The sequence below is a fragment of the Notamacropus eugenii genome, chromosome 1 (genome assembly GCF_028372415.1).
Source record: "Notamacropus eugenii isolate mMacEug1 chromosome 1, mMacEug1.pri_v2, whole genome shotgun sequence".
In the NCBI taxonomy this organism is placed as follows: Eukaryota; Metazoa; Chordata; class Mammalia; order Diprotodontia; family Macropodidae; genus Notamacropus; species Notamacropus eugenii.
In genome coordinates, this window is record NC_092872.1 from 669,302,255 (window position 1) to 669,316,476 (window position 14,222).

Genomic DNA, 14,222 nt, shown 5'->3' on the forward strand with positions numbered 1-14,222 from the left:
CTAATATGGTAGATGAAACTTGTTTCCTCAAAATCCTAGCAAGAATAAGTGTCATGAGGGAATCTAAATAAACAGAAGGCTTGGAAATAATACTTTTGTTTTGTTGATGTCAAATGAAGATTAGAAAGAGGGAAGAAAAAATATACAAGAGGGCAGAGATGGGAATGAAGTTTAAGGGAAATTATCTTACATAATTGGTATGCTCAGAAAGAAGACTATACAAATATGGAGGAAAGGGTGAACTTTCACTGGTAAGGTGAGGAAAGTGTTCAAGCTGACACTTGAATCCCAATTTCATATGAACTGGTTGAAGAGAGAAAGAACATCCACAGCTGGGTACAGAAATATATCTCATTCAATAGGGAACCAGAAGGTAAATGGAGAAAAGAAAAGGAATTAGTTCTAAGTAAAAGCTATAAGAATGCATAAAAACATTTTAGTAGCTCTTCTTGTGATGGCAAAGTATTGGAAACAGAAGATGTGCCCATTTGGGGGGAAATGACTGAATAAATTGTGGTATGTAAATGTGATATAACATGATAGGGATACAAGAAATAATGAAGAGGATGCCTTCCAAGAAACCTGAGACTGGTATGAATGAATGCCAAGTGAATTGAGCAGAATAAAGAGAACGATCTATATAATGACAACAATATTAAAAAAACAAACACAAACTACTTTGACTACTATTTCAATAAATGGCCACATACAATTCCATGCTGGCTCTAGCCATCAATTTGTCCTGTGATGTAGGGAAAAAAAAGAACAAAAAACTTTTTGTGACCATCTCTATGGGGACAAAGCAAAATGTATTTTTTATGTGCAGAAACATTGATGAATTTGGTCCTCTATGCACAAGCATTCTAGATTATGTTAAAATGTCCCCATATCTTTCCCAGAATTTTAATAAACAAGTTTCCATACTTATATAAAAAATTGTATTCCAGAGAAGTTTTATTAATAGCACAGCTCACTTTTCTAATATAAAAACAGCCCATTCCTCAATTTTATCAATAAAACAAATATGCTTAAACCCTGCTTTGTCTAAAATTAATGGGACTGTCAAGCAAACTATTTCTATCACGTTTTTAAAAAATATATAAGAGAAAAGAGGATGACAATATAGCCTTGAATGAGTCAAATCTATATTTATGGAAGGAGAGATGATGGTTATTCATAGAAGAAGAATGAGAAGTGAGTTCAGCTTCAGAGAATTCAAAGGAGGAGAATGTATTTTGAAAGATGATCATTAATAATTCCAGTTCTTTTCCTAAAGTTCAATGCAAATGTAGTCATAGAAAAGGTCATTAGAACTATCCAAAGGCCTTTGGTACTATGGTAGATACAACATACACCAGGAAAGCCAGCCTTATTTATGTTCCTTAACAGCCATTGAAAATGTCCTCAAAATTGAATTGTCTAAAGATAACAAAGCTTGGACCATTGATGTAGCTTTTTGATGGCCTGAGTATAAAAGTCAGACTAACCAAGCAGGAGGCAGAATTTTCTATCTTCAGGCTTAACATCTGTATCAGTATGGTCAATACAGAGATAGAGAGGTTGAGCTCAATGAAATCAATGTTTTATCCTTACAAGCATTCTTTCCATGAAATATGTTAGGAAACTCTTTTTTGTTTACTGTTGGATGGTTTATAAATACTTCTTTAAATTTCAATTCTGATTCTGAAGGTCAACTTGAATCAGATAACAACATCTGGCAATAAACCATCAGTATCTGAGCTCAGTGGTCTCATGAAAGGGGAAGAAGAAAGATAGTGAGAAAGGTGAGTCCCACTTGGCTTCTGATCTTCTTATGTTCCTTCTGGCAATATAAGACACATACTCTGAAGCAGTCCTATGATTTCAGGGGGACTAGAAAGTAAAATGTTGGTGGGCATTCAGCTATTAGAGATCAATATGAATGAATGAGTAGATGGATGGATGAAAAAGCTTTTATGTATTTACCATGTTTACCATGAGATGCAAATTTAGCAAGCAACACCATCCCTGCTGCCTAGAGCTTATACTCTAAGGGAAGACAATACATATAAAGGAGTGGTGATAACAGGATAGTGTGTTGGATTAGGGTGTCTGAGGGAATTTTGATTAAAGTCATAGGGAATTGTTAAGCTTTTTTCAGGAATAGCAATGTATATTTGATTGCTAGTCTCACTCTGCCATGTGAACTTTGTTGATGTGCCTTGGTGTAACGCATTGGGGGAGTGGAGAGACTCGAAAGGGCAATGCTTGATTTTTTCTGGTAGCTCAGAGACCTTTTCAGAATTGGTTAGATGGACATGTTTACCCAAAGTCCCTGGTTAATTTAAAGGTCTGATTGCTTGTACTGTTGCAGCTGTTGCTTCTAGTGAAAGGTGGGCCATTACAAGCAACATTATTGGTGGGGTGGGGAGCAAAGGATCAGCAGTAATGCTCATGATCTGGCACCAGGGAGGCAGTGCTCAGGCTCCAGCAAGGGCAACAGCTAAGGGAGCAGGAAAGGCAAATCCAACATCTCCTTTTCCTTCCTATATGCTGAAAACAATAGGGTTACTCCATCACACTGCCATTATGGTGCCCAGTGGTAACCAGACAGCTCATTCACAGTGAGGACTTCAAGGACAAATATGTGGTGTTTTTGGGAAATGACTTGCTTTCTGATGAAGTGGGAACTGTTTGCAACAGCATAACCAAACCTGGTTTGTTTAGAGGCACAAGGGAGCAGTCTTTAGGTAAAGAGGCAAACTGTACTCGAATAAACTTGGGAAGACTTCATTAAACGCCATTTGAATAAGGAGATTATGTGTTCTACTCTGCTTTCACTTCTTTTTTCTTGCATTATGTACAACTACATTATTATCCATTCAATTTAAATATGTATTGCTAAATGTTGTGAGAAGAGCAAAAGAGATTGCCATTTCCTCAGTAATTGAAATTATTCACTTGGACTCAGGACAAGGAGGGAGTAGATGATGAATAAGAGGAGGCAGCAGCAAGCAAAATTGATACTTTCCAGAAGTCTTGTTGCATGATTTTTCTAAAAACCAGGTTCATCATCTTAGCTATATCATTATCCTGTAACAATGAATTCAGTCTGATCTATTTCCCTATCCCTATCTCTATTTCAATTCCAATCTCCATTCTACATTTATCTTCAGTAGAAGAAAACTTGTTTCTGATGTTTCTAAGGTTGAATTGGGAGTTCACTGAGAGATTTTTTTCCAAAGGATTAAAAACTAAATGCCAGGCAATTAACAAGAAGTTATTCAGTGCCTACTCTGTGTCAGGCATGGTGCTAGATGCTTGGGAAAAAAAGTACAAAGGATGAAGCAATCTCTGTTCAAAACAGGTTGAAATAATAGCTGAATGAGTCTGAATGCAGATCAAAGTATACTTTTTTAAACTTTATTTTATTTTTTGTTATGTATTTTCTTTTGCACCATGGCTAATATGGAAATTTCTTTTGCATCACTGAATACGTATAATTTATATTAAATTACTTGTCTTCTCAAGTAGGACTGAGAAAGGGGAAGAAAGGAGAGAATTTGAAACACAAAAATTTTATTGAATGTTTAAAGTAATTTTTACACATGATTGGAAAATAAAATTTAGAAAATGGATTCAAATCCTAATAGGAAAGACAAAAACAATGGAACAGAGTCAAACATGACTCTTCAACTTGCAGATGTTACACATTTTCTGTCATTTAAATAAAGATATCAGAAATAAACTAAAATTAAGGAAATAATCATTTACCAAGTGCCTACTCTGTACTAGACATTATGCTAAATGCTTTACAAATATTATCCCACTTGATACTCACAATAACCCTGAGAGGCAAATAGGTGCTATTATTATCCAATTTTTCACTTGAGGAAACTGAGGCAGGTAGTGGTTAATTGATAAATCCAGAGTAACAGAGCTGATAAAGTGTCTGAGGACAAATATAAACTTTAAAGTCATCTTGACTTTACGTCCAAGGCTCCATACCCTTTGCCACCAAATGGCCTCTAGCAAGGTTATTATATAGCTGCTACTGACAAATGAAGGTTTCTTTGGTAAAATGGTTAAAATATATACCTATAGTACTTGGAGTAAAATACTGTAATTTGGAATATGCTAGTGAAAATTTATCTTTCCCTCCCAGTGTGACTGAGACCAAGGTCTCCCATTGCATCTTGGGGCATATCTAGTCATCCTGATGAACATCTGGTCACTGGATCCAGATGGCTCAGGAGGAGAAAGTGAAGCTAGAGACCTTGCACAGCTCTCCTTCACTCAAAACAAAGTGCAAGTCATGTCATCATTTCTATGATATCATGGTCTTCTTCGAAAATGAAGGATGACCATAACTTGTGAGTAGACCAAGGTGCCTGAGTGGAGACCCAGATAGCTGGGTAACCCAACTCATCCTCTCCCTTCTCTCCTCCTCTCTCCTTCCTTTCAGGTATATTGGCTAGATGTCTCTTCCTTCCTTCCTTCCTTCCTTCCTTCCTTCCTTCCTTCCTTCCTTCCTTCCTTCTCATTCCCAAAATCTTAAACCCAGTGCACTCTGAATGTCATACATTGGACAACAATGGGTTCTTGCCCAAGCTCCACTTAATGGCTGGCTTAGAGTGATGAACAATAGTAACAGTTTCTTTTTTTCTCCTATTGTGATTTAGTTTTTTTTTTTCTTTTGCTCTTTAAAAGGGCCAATCCCTGACTACTACTTAAAGAGGCCTATTCACTCAATGGGCATTATCTCCCTCCAAGTGAGTACCTGAAAAGGTCAAGGTCTCCCTTTGCATCCTGGGCCATCACCACTCATCATGATGAATATCTGGTCACTGGATCCAGATGGCTTGGGAGGAGAAAGTGAGGCTGGTGAACTTGCACAGTCCTCCCACACTCAAAACAAAGTCAAGTGCAAGTCATGTCATCATTTCTCTGATATCACGGTCTTCTTTGAAAAGGAAGGATGAACACAACAACAAAAAGAGACAACTTTATCTTAGAAGTAACAGAGAAATCATAGCTTCTCCTCCAGGGAAGCAGTACAGTTAGGCGGGCACATTAGTTATATAATATTGATAGTTCTGTATAAAATGGGAATAAAACAGGAAAAAGAAAAACTAGATAGATAGGGACTAATTAGGGGACTAACCAAGGTAGTAAGGTGAAAAGATTATGAGAGCATGAACCAAGGGGGTAGATGTGTAAGAGAAAACTGATATATGAGTGATATGCTAGTAGAATTGAGTGGCTGGAAATTGATTGGGGGGTGGTGAGGGAAAACGGAATGACATGAGGATTCTAACATTAAAAACCTGAATGTCAGGATGAATAAAGATACCCTTGACAGAAACAGAGACATTCATATAGTAGAAGGAGAAATCATAGGAAAGAAATGAAGAGATTGTCACTTGAGTTAGGCTTTTAATGAAATTATAAATTTAAACAGAAATTGAGGAAGGAGGAGAAGAAATTGCATATGCCTGCTATGTAGCACATATATTAGAGTTGTAAAAGAAAGATGAGTGAATAAAAAAATTGCATATACTAGCTGCCTAATGAAGGTGGATTTTTATAAGTTAAATTGAACATAACAGTTCAGTTTGGCTCACACAGAATGTATTTGTTGTTGTTCAGTTGTGTTAGACTCCTCATGAACTCATGGACAATAGTATATCAATATTGTTCATGGGGTTTTCTTGGCAAAGATATTAGGGTGACCTGGAGTTTTCTTTTTCATTTATTAAAAATTTGTTCATTTATTGATGTTTAGTTTTCAACATTCATTTCCACAAGATTTTGAGTCCCAAATTTTCTCCCTAGATCTCCACTCCCCCAACCCCAACACACCGTGCATTTTGATTACCCCTTCCCTCAATCTGCCCTACCTTCTATCACACCCCTCCATCTTTTCTTGTAGGGTAAAATAGATTCCTGTACCCCATTACCTGTATTTCTTATTTTCTAGTTATCTACAAAAACAATTCTCAACATTCATCGCTAAAACTTTGAGTTCCAACTTCCTCTCCCTTCTTCCCTCCCCACCCATCCCCACTGAGAAGTCAAGCAATTCAATATAGACTACACATCTGTAGTTATGCAAAAGACTTCTATGATAGTAATGTTATGAGACTAATTTTATTTCTTTCCAACCTATCCTGCTCTCCATTTGTTCTATTCTGTCTTTTGACCTTGTCCCTCACTAAAAGCTTTTACTTCTAATTACTCCCTCCTCCCATTTGTCTCCCATCTTATCATCCCCCCACATCCCACTTATCTCCTTCTTCTCTACGTTCCTGTAGTGTAAGATAGATTTTCATACCAAATTGAGTGTGCATGTTATTCTCTCCTTAAGCCAAATGTGATGAGAGTAAGCTTCACTTTTTGCCTCTCACCTCCGCTTTTCCTTTCTTTTGAAAAAGCTTTTTCTTGCTTTTTTATGTGAGAGAAAATTTGGCCCATTCTATTTTTCCCTTTCTCTTCCCAATATATTGCTCTTTCACCTCTTAATTTTATTTTTTAGATATCATCCCTTTCTATTCAACTCACCCTGTGCCCTCTGTCTGTGTATATATGTGTGTATAATCCCTCCAACTACCCAGATACTAGAAAAGTATCAAAAGTTACAAATATTATCTTTCCACGTATGAATGTAAACAGTTCAGCTTGAGTAAGTCCCTTATGATTTTTCTTTCCTGTTTCCTTTTACATGCTTCTCTTGATTCTTGTGTTTGAAAGTTATGTTTTCTATTCATCTCTGATCTTTTCATCAAGAATACTTGAAAGTTTTCTATTTCATTGAATGGCCATTTTTTCCCCCTGAAGTATGATACTCAATTTTTCTGGGTAGCTGATTCTTGGCTTTAATCCTTGTTCCTTTGACTTCTGAAACATGATATTCGAAGCCCTGCAAGCTCTTATTGTAGAAACTACTAGATCTTGTGTTATCCTGATTGTATTTCCAAAATAGTCAAATTGTTTCTTTCTGGCTGCTTGCAAAATATTCTCCTTGACCTGAGAACTCTGGAATTTGACTACAATGTTCCTAGCAGCTTTTCTTTTCAGATCTCTCTCAGGAGGTGATTGGTGGTTTATTTCAATGTTTATTTTGCCTTCTGATTCTAGAATTTCAGGGCAGTTTTTCTTGATAATTTCCTGAAAGATGATATTGAGGCTCTTTTTTGAACATGGCTTTCAGGTAGCCCCATAATTTTTAAATTGTCTCTCCTGGGTCTATTTTCTAGGTCAGTTGTTTTTCCATTGAGATATTTCACATTATCTTCTATTTTTTTCATTCTTTTGGTTTTGTTTCGCAATTTCTTGGTTTCTCATAAAGCCATCAGCTTCCATCTGCTTCATTCTAATTTTTAAAGAACTAGTTTCTTCAGTGAGCTTTTGAACCTCGTTTTCCATTTGGCTAATTCTGCTTTTTAAAGCATTCTTCTTCTCATTGGCTTTTTGGACCTCTTTTACCATTTGAGTTAGTCTATTTTTAAAACTATTATTTTCTTTAGCATTTTTTGGGTGTCTTTTAGCAAGTTGTTGACTCACTTTTCATGATTTTCTTGCATTGTTCTCATTTCTCTTCCCATTTTTTCCTCCACCTCTCTTACTTGATTTTCAAAAATTTTTTGAGCTCTTCTATGGCCTGAGACCATTGCATTTTTTTTTTTGAACATTTTGGATGTAGAATCCTTGACTTCGATGTCTTCCTCTGATGGTATGCTTTGTTCTTTCTCATCTGAAAGGATGGAAACAAATAACTGTTCACCAAGAAAGTAACCTTCTATAGTCTGATTTGTTTTCTTTTTTGGGCATTTTCCCAGCCATTTACTTGATTTTTGAGTCCTTTGTCAAGTGGAGGGTATACTCTAGGGACCTTCTAGTTCTCAGTTCCTCCAAGGTGGCACAATCAATGGACAGGAGTTTACTCCTTTCCTGCCCTGCACTCTGATGTGGGAGCAAACATATGCTTTTCTGCCCAGAATCTGAGAGTAGAATTCCTTTTCCTGAGCCTCCACCAGCACAGCACTGCTCCTCCTCACCCCAGGCCTGCCACTCACAACTGAGACCCAGATAAGCTGCTCAATTCCCCCAGGGTCTTTGGGTGGAGGTTTCCAAAAATGGATGCTGCTGCCTCAGTGTCTGCTGCCACCCTGGGGCCAGGGCTGGGGCTGGACCCTGCTATCTTGTCACCCAGATGAAAGAGCTTTTTCACTGAACATTTTTCAAAATTAATTAATTAATTAATTTTTCGTTTTCATCATTCATTTCCACAAGATTTTGAGTTTGAAATTTTCTCCTCATCTCTTCCCTCCCCCCACCCCCAAGGCACCATGGATTCTGATTACCTCTTCTCTCAATCTTCACCTCCCTTCTATCACACCCCTGCCTTCACTTATCCCCATCTTCCCTCTTTTATTGTAGGGCAAGATAGATTTCTATATCCCATTACCTGTATTTCTTATTGCCCATCTACCTGCAAAAACAATTCTCAACATTCCTTTCTAAAACTTTGAGTTTCAACTTCTCTTCCTTTCTCTCTCCCCACCCATCCACACTGAGGCTATACATGTGTAGCTAAGGAAAAGACTTTCATAATAGTCTCCCTAACTACCCAAATACTGAGGAAAGAGAAATCATCATTTGAACTGTTTACATTCCTACATGGAAAGATAATATTTATTTCTCACTAAACTTTGAAACTGAGTTAGGCATTTGTGGGTTGAGAAATATGGGAAACTGCAGCTGTTGCCCATGATTCTGTGCCCTGAAGCCTGTTTCAGTCCTATCCCTGCCATGTTGCATCATCAAGGCTGTACTGCACTCTGTCCTGGGCCTGGTGCAACAGACCTTTCTTGTAGGTCTTCCAGGGTGTCTTGGACTGGAAATCTCTTTCACTCTGTTGTTTTGTGGCTTCTGCTGCTCTAAAATTAGTTTAGAGTTATTTTTACAGGTATTTTATGGACTACGGGGATAGAGCTAGAGCAGGTTGTCCTTCTACTCCACCATTTTGACTCCACCCTCCTGGCCTGCAGTATTCTTCTATAATGATTTAAGGGAAGCATCATTTAAGGGATTTGCCTAACATCACACAGCTAGTAAGTCTCCAAGGCTAGATTTGAACTCAGGTCTTCCTTACTCCAAGTCCAGCACTCTGTGCACTAATATCCAATAAGCAATCTAGCTACTTCCAGAGGACATTTACCTACAGGGGCGTAATTAGAGATAAAGTAAGAAAGTCATACTGGAGTCAGAATATAGAGGGTCTTGCTTGCCCAAATAACTATAGGCATTTTGGGGTGTGACTACATAATCACAAAAGAAAGGAAAACTTTACTTCTCTTTGGGGAAGTAATCCTCTGTGAGAAACAGAGGAAGGAATTCTGTTTCCATAGATGTGACATATACACACAGTCCCAGCCTCAGGATGGAAGTGAGAAGTAACTAGTTCCAACCAGACCTGTCGCTTGGTAGGACCAGGATTCTGACTGGGTTAGAGGTCAAAAATTTGTATGCATTTTTAATGCATATTCGTCAAAATATTAGTCAAAACACCCCCAGGGTTGAGAAAGCTAATTTGAATGCACATGCAATGCATGACAAGGGAGCAGGGACATATCTAGGAGAAAAAAAAAAAAACATGCAATAAGTGGCTCAGGAAGTTCTATCCAGCCAGTGGGGAGCAGAGAATGGACCTCATGGTTGAGAATGTGAATTAAATGTTGGCTGCATCCAGCGCTTAGTGTGCCCCTATGTGTAAGGCATCTACTCTTGCAAGAGCATAATAAACTGCTCTCCTGGCTTCATTGGTTAAGGACTTATTCCTTTCTGAGCACATTTCTCATATCCTGCATTCAAGATCTACCTGTTTTGAATGGCCAAGTTGTCTCCACTCTACAGCTGTCAGTGCTTCCTCAGCAGGCTCTGGTGCCTCTAAGGTAAAACTTCATTGTTACAGTGTAATATTAATGGGAGTTAAAAGTTCTTTCCTGCCCACTAATTGGCCTCTGGTGGAGCCCATTGGGGAAATGATTAGGGGAGGCTTGTTTTGTAGGGAAGTGGACACCTTTTTGTTAATGGTTAATGAGGCACTGGGTCATGAGGGTTGAGATGCCTTCTGACTATGAAAAGTGCATATATACTCTGAGGTGAAGTTTTGCTTTGGGGGCTTACTCTTTTGGAAGAAGATTCATGTGCCAGAGGAGACTCTGGGTAGCCATTAAGGATGCTTCCCAAATAACAGATGTTGGTACTTCTTTCTCTGGTAATTCTGTATGTATGCAACGGTCAGACATTTGGATCTATCTGTTGATCTCTGATGTATGTATTGCTTATGGTTAGACAGTTAGATGCCCTGCCTGTCTTTATTTCTCTACTTGTAGTTTCTGTGTTGGTAAATGTGATTAAAGTAGATTGCTGATCCCTCAAAAGTTGATTTCCTTTTACAAAAGTAGATCTAAGAATCTGTGCTACCAGGGCATCCTGGATGTGTCAGGGTGCTTGTTGCTACATACCCTTGCTCAGTTATATGTAGCTTTGTGATGCAATTTGGGGTTTTGTTGGCGAAGATACTGCAATGGTTTGCCATTTCCTTCTCCAGAACATTTTACAGGTTAGAAAACTGAGGTAAACAGGATTAAGTGACTTGCCTAGAGAAACAGAACTAGTGTCTGAGGTCAGATATGAACCCACAGAGATGAATCCTCTACAATACAATTCCAGCAATCTACCCACTTTGCCACCTAGCTGTCCCCAAGGTAAAACTGAATTTGCAGATGACTTAGCTTGTTCAAGATTGGCTGAACTCTGATATTTTTGGGGGCATTTTAAGCAGTTAACCCTATTTCCCATTAGTAGTTTTATAAAATATATGAAAATCAGGAAAGCAAAAAACAATACTAAAAATCCAGTTGTTTCTGTTTTTGAAAAGAGTTAAAGACATCCATCCTGGACCTGGCAATGGTGAGCCCTGTCAGCAGGATACTTTGTAAATATCAACCTTTTGTCTACTAGAGGAAAGAGAGTCTGATTCTGAAAAAGTTCTATACCATCTCTTTACAAAGCACTGACCTGTTTAGTGCATTATTTATTGAACCTCTTATAGAACTAAGAATTCAGTGTTTATGATTCTCTGTGGTTTGTCACATAAAATATTTGCTCTTTGAATGTTTTCTCTACTCTAAATATAATTCTTCTTCAAAATCTCAAGATGCTTTTGAAGCTTCTGTTTATCCCTGAAACTTTCATCTTCTCTCTGTTCACCAACTTATAATGTCTTCTCTCACTGGAAAGAGAAAAGTGTCAAATGAAGAATTTAATCTTGTTGATGTAAGAACTTTCGTAATTTTGCAAAAGAAAAAATGTGTCAATCATTTATAACACAAGTATTAAATACTCCAAAAGTACCCATTTCTATGCCCATCGCTTGAGAAACCTGGGGTTTTTAACATGAAAACAATAGACAACACTTCAATGTTAAGAGGCTACAATCAAAGACCATCAGCTCTTTTTTATTTGTGTTAACAATGTCAAAAGAGAATAGACGTGGGTTGAGTAACGCATTTACAAGGTCACTTTGTATTGTTCTAGGCTCTTGAGGCCCAAAGATTGGGCAATAACAAAACTTCACCACCCCAAAAAAGCTTATGTTCTACTGGGATATGGTCATGTGCTCATCACCTTTGAGTCATTTATATTCAAATTAGGGATACTGGAGCAACCATTTGGGTCAAAGTTAGGTGAAGTTAATGGTAAAGGCACATGAAACTCTCCAAAAGGTAACATGGTATAATAGAAAAAGTCCTTTGGAGGGTCTGCATTCTAAAGTCTTCATCTCCAATGATGTTTCCCTCAAGAGAATAAATGTATACAAAATTGGATTAAAATTTGATAGATTGAAGGGACCTTTATAATGAACTTATTTAGCTTCATTAACACATATATGGAAACTAAGGTTAAATGAATTGAGATGACTTCACATAGTTATACAAGTTCCAGAATGAAAGGCAAGAGGATCACTCTCATTCCAACCTATCAGGCTGCCTTCTGTAGACTCCACTTGAGACTCATGCGTATCTAAGAGAAAATAAACATCTATAAGAAGACTAGACTTTTTCGTACAGTCATTGAACAATCACGTCCAGTGGTTCATAAATGAATAAAGAATCAAGTGACAGTGTAGAGAAGTTCATGTCTACATAATTTATCTGAATTGGATTTGGGAAGTACAACAAATTCTCTGTGTTACTCTATGATAGCTTTAGCAGCCTTGATTCCATAAATCTTAAAAAACCCAATAATTAATTATTTTTCCCATTATTTAAGACACCTCTTTCTGGGATATCTGCTTACCTATCCATCCACTACTTACTTTTTTTGGTCTGTATCTCTTTAACTAATTGATCCATATTTATATATCTATCTAATCTATCTATATTTGTCTGATCTTTTTGTCATCTGTCTAATCTATCTATTCATCCATTTTTCCATTTCTGTGTGTGTGTGTGTGTGTGTGTGTGTGTGTGTGTGTGTGAGAGAGAGAGAGAGAGAGAGAGAGAGAGAGAGAGAGAGAGAGAGAGAGAGAGAGTCTGCCTCTCCCCTCTTTAGCAAAGGACTCACTAAAACAGTTGTAAGATTTTAGACATAATTTTGATATTTTCAGTGTCAATGGATAAGTTTAAAGCCTACAGTGTACAATGTTCTCTGTATATTCAAATTACTACTGGTTCTCCAAAGGTATAATGCAGAATCAGTCTTTCGGAAGTTAATGTTTCAATCAGGCAGTACAGAATATGCACATCTAAGTAAAAACAAAGTACGTACCAAAAACAAAGGAAAATGAAAACCCTATTAGGGAGAGAATAATAGTGATAAAACTAATAAATAATAATAATAAATAAATAAATAATAATATATATAATAACAATAATAATAATAATAAATAAATAATAATAAATAATAATAAAACTCATCCACTAGGATGAGAGGTTGAGCTTTCCATGCATGGAGGACAAGCTGAGCAAAGACATGGTGTTAGAATAGTGTATACGTGGGGCAGTAAGTAGGCTAGTACGTAGTATATGAAGGAGATTAATATGAAGTAATTCTAGAAATGTGGGAAGCAGAGAGAAATACATTACAGAGAAGCAAAAAAGTGTAATATGAGATGTCTGAGGAGGCTGGACACTGTTGACTAGGGAAATGAGGGAAGACTTTATCAAAGTGATGTCATTTTAAGGATATGTAAAATTCAATAAGCAAAGTAGGAGGTTGAAGATATTTTCACCATGGGAAACATGAGTAAATGTATAAAGCTAGGGAAGTTTATTTTAGAAGCAAAAAGTCGCCCAGTTGTTGAAATATAGAAAGACTATTATGGAATAGGTCACAAAAGGCAAGAAGGTTGGTTCTCCATTTTGTAAGAGCTTTGAATTCCAAAAAAAAAAAAGAACAATTTTAATTCTTCTTGGTCTCTAATGGGGGGTCATGGAAGATTTTTCAGTAGGTGAGGGATATGATCAAGTTTATGAATAAGAAAGCTTATCTATTAATTTTTCACCTGCCCACAGTTTGGGGAATAGACTCCTTTCATATCTTCCTGGTACATATCATAATTCTATATTTAAACATAGATCTTCTCAACCAGTGTTGGTTCCTTGGCAGTTAAGACATTTTCCTAAAGCATTTTTCTGGAAGCAGAAAGTCAGGTCTTTCGTTTCTGTACTTCATATGTTCATAGTAAATGAGGTCACAAAATCAGAGGGATCTCTTCATAAGAGTTTGATAGTCTGGTAAACAGTTTGATGAAACAGTGCAAGCTGGGCATTACATATTTATAACAGCTGCACACTCTTGGGCTGCTATCAATCAGTCATACCTGAGTGAGAGCTTACACACAGACACATGTGTCTTTATTCAGCTGTTTAACTCTTCTTTTGAGACTAATAAAAAAAAAATTTTAAATATGGAAGTGAGGCCAAGTTGGAAGTCAATGAGTCATGTATTTTATTTTTATTCTTGTTGCATAAAATCTAGGATTTCTTTTCCTGAAAACTATTTTTGAAAGTACTATCCTATTTCATTGTTAAATAGCACACACATGTGTATGAAAAATGCAACAGTTTGGTGACCACAGTACAGTGTCCACTTCAGAAAATCACATCAATTATACATCTTTACAGAAAAAAAATCTATATGGGAATTCAATTCATGTACTTCCACAAGCTTCA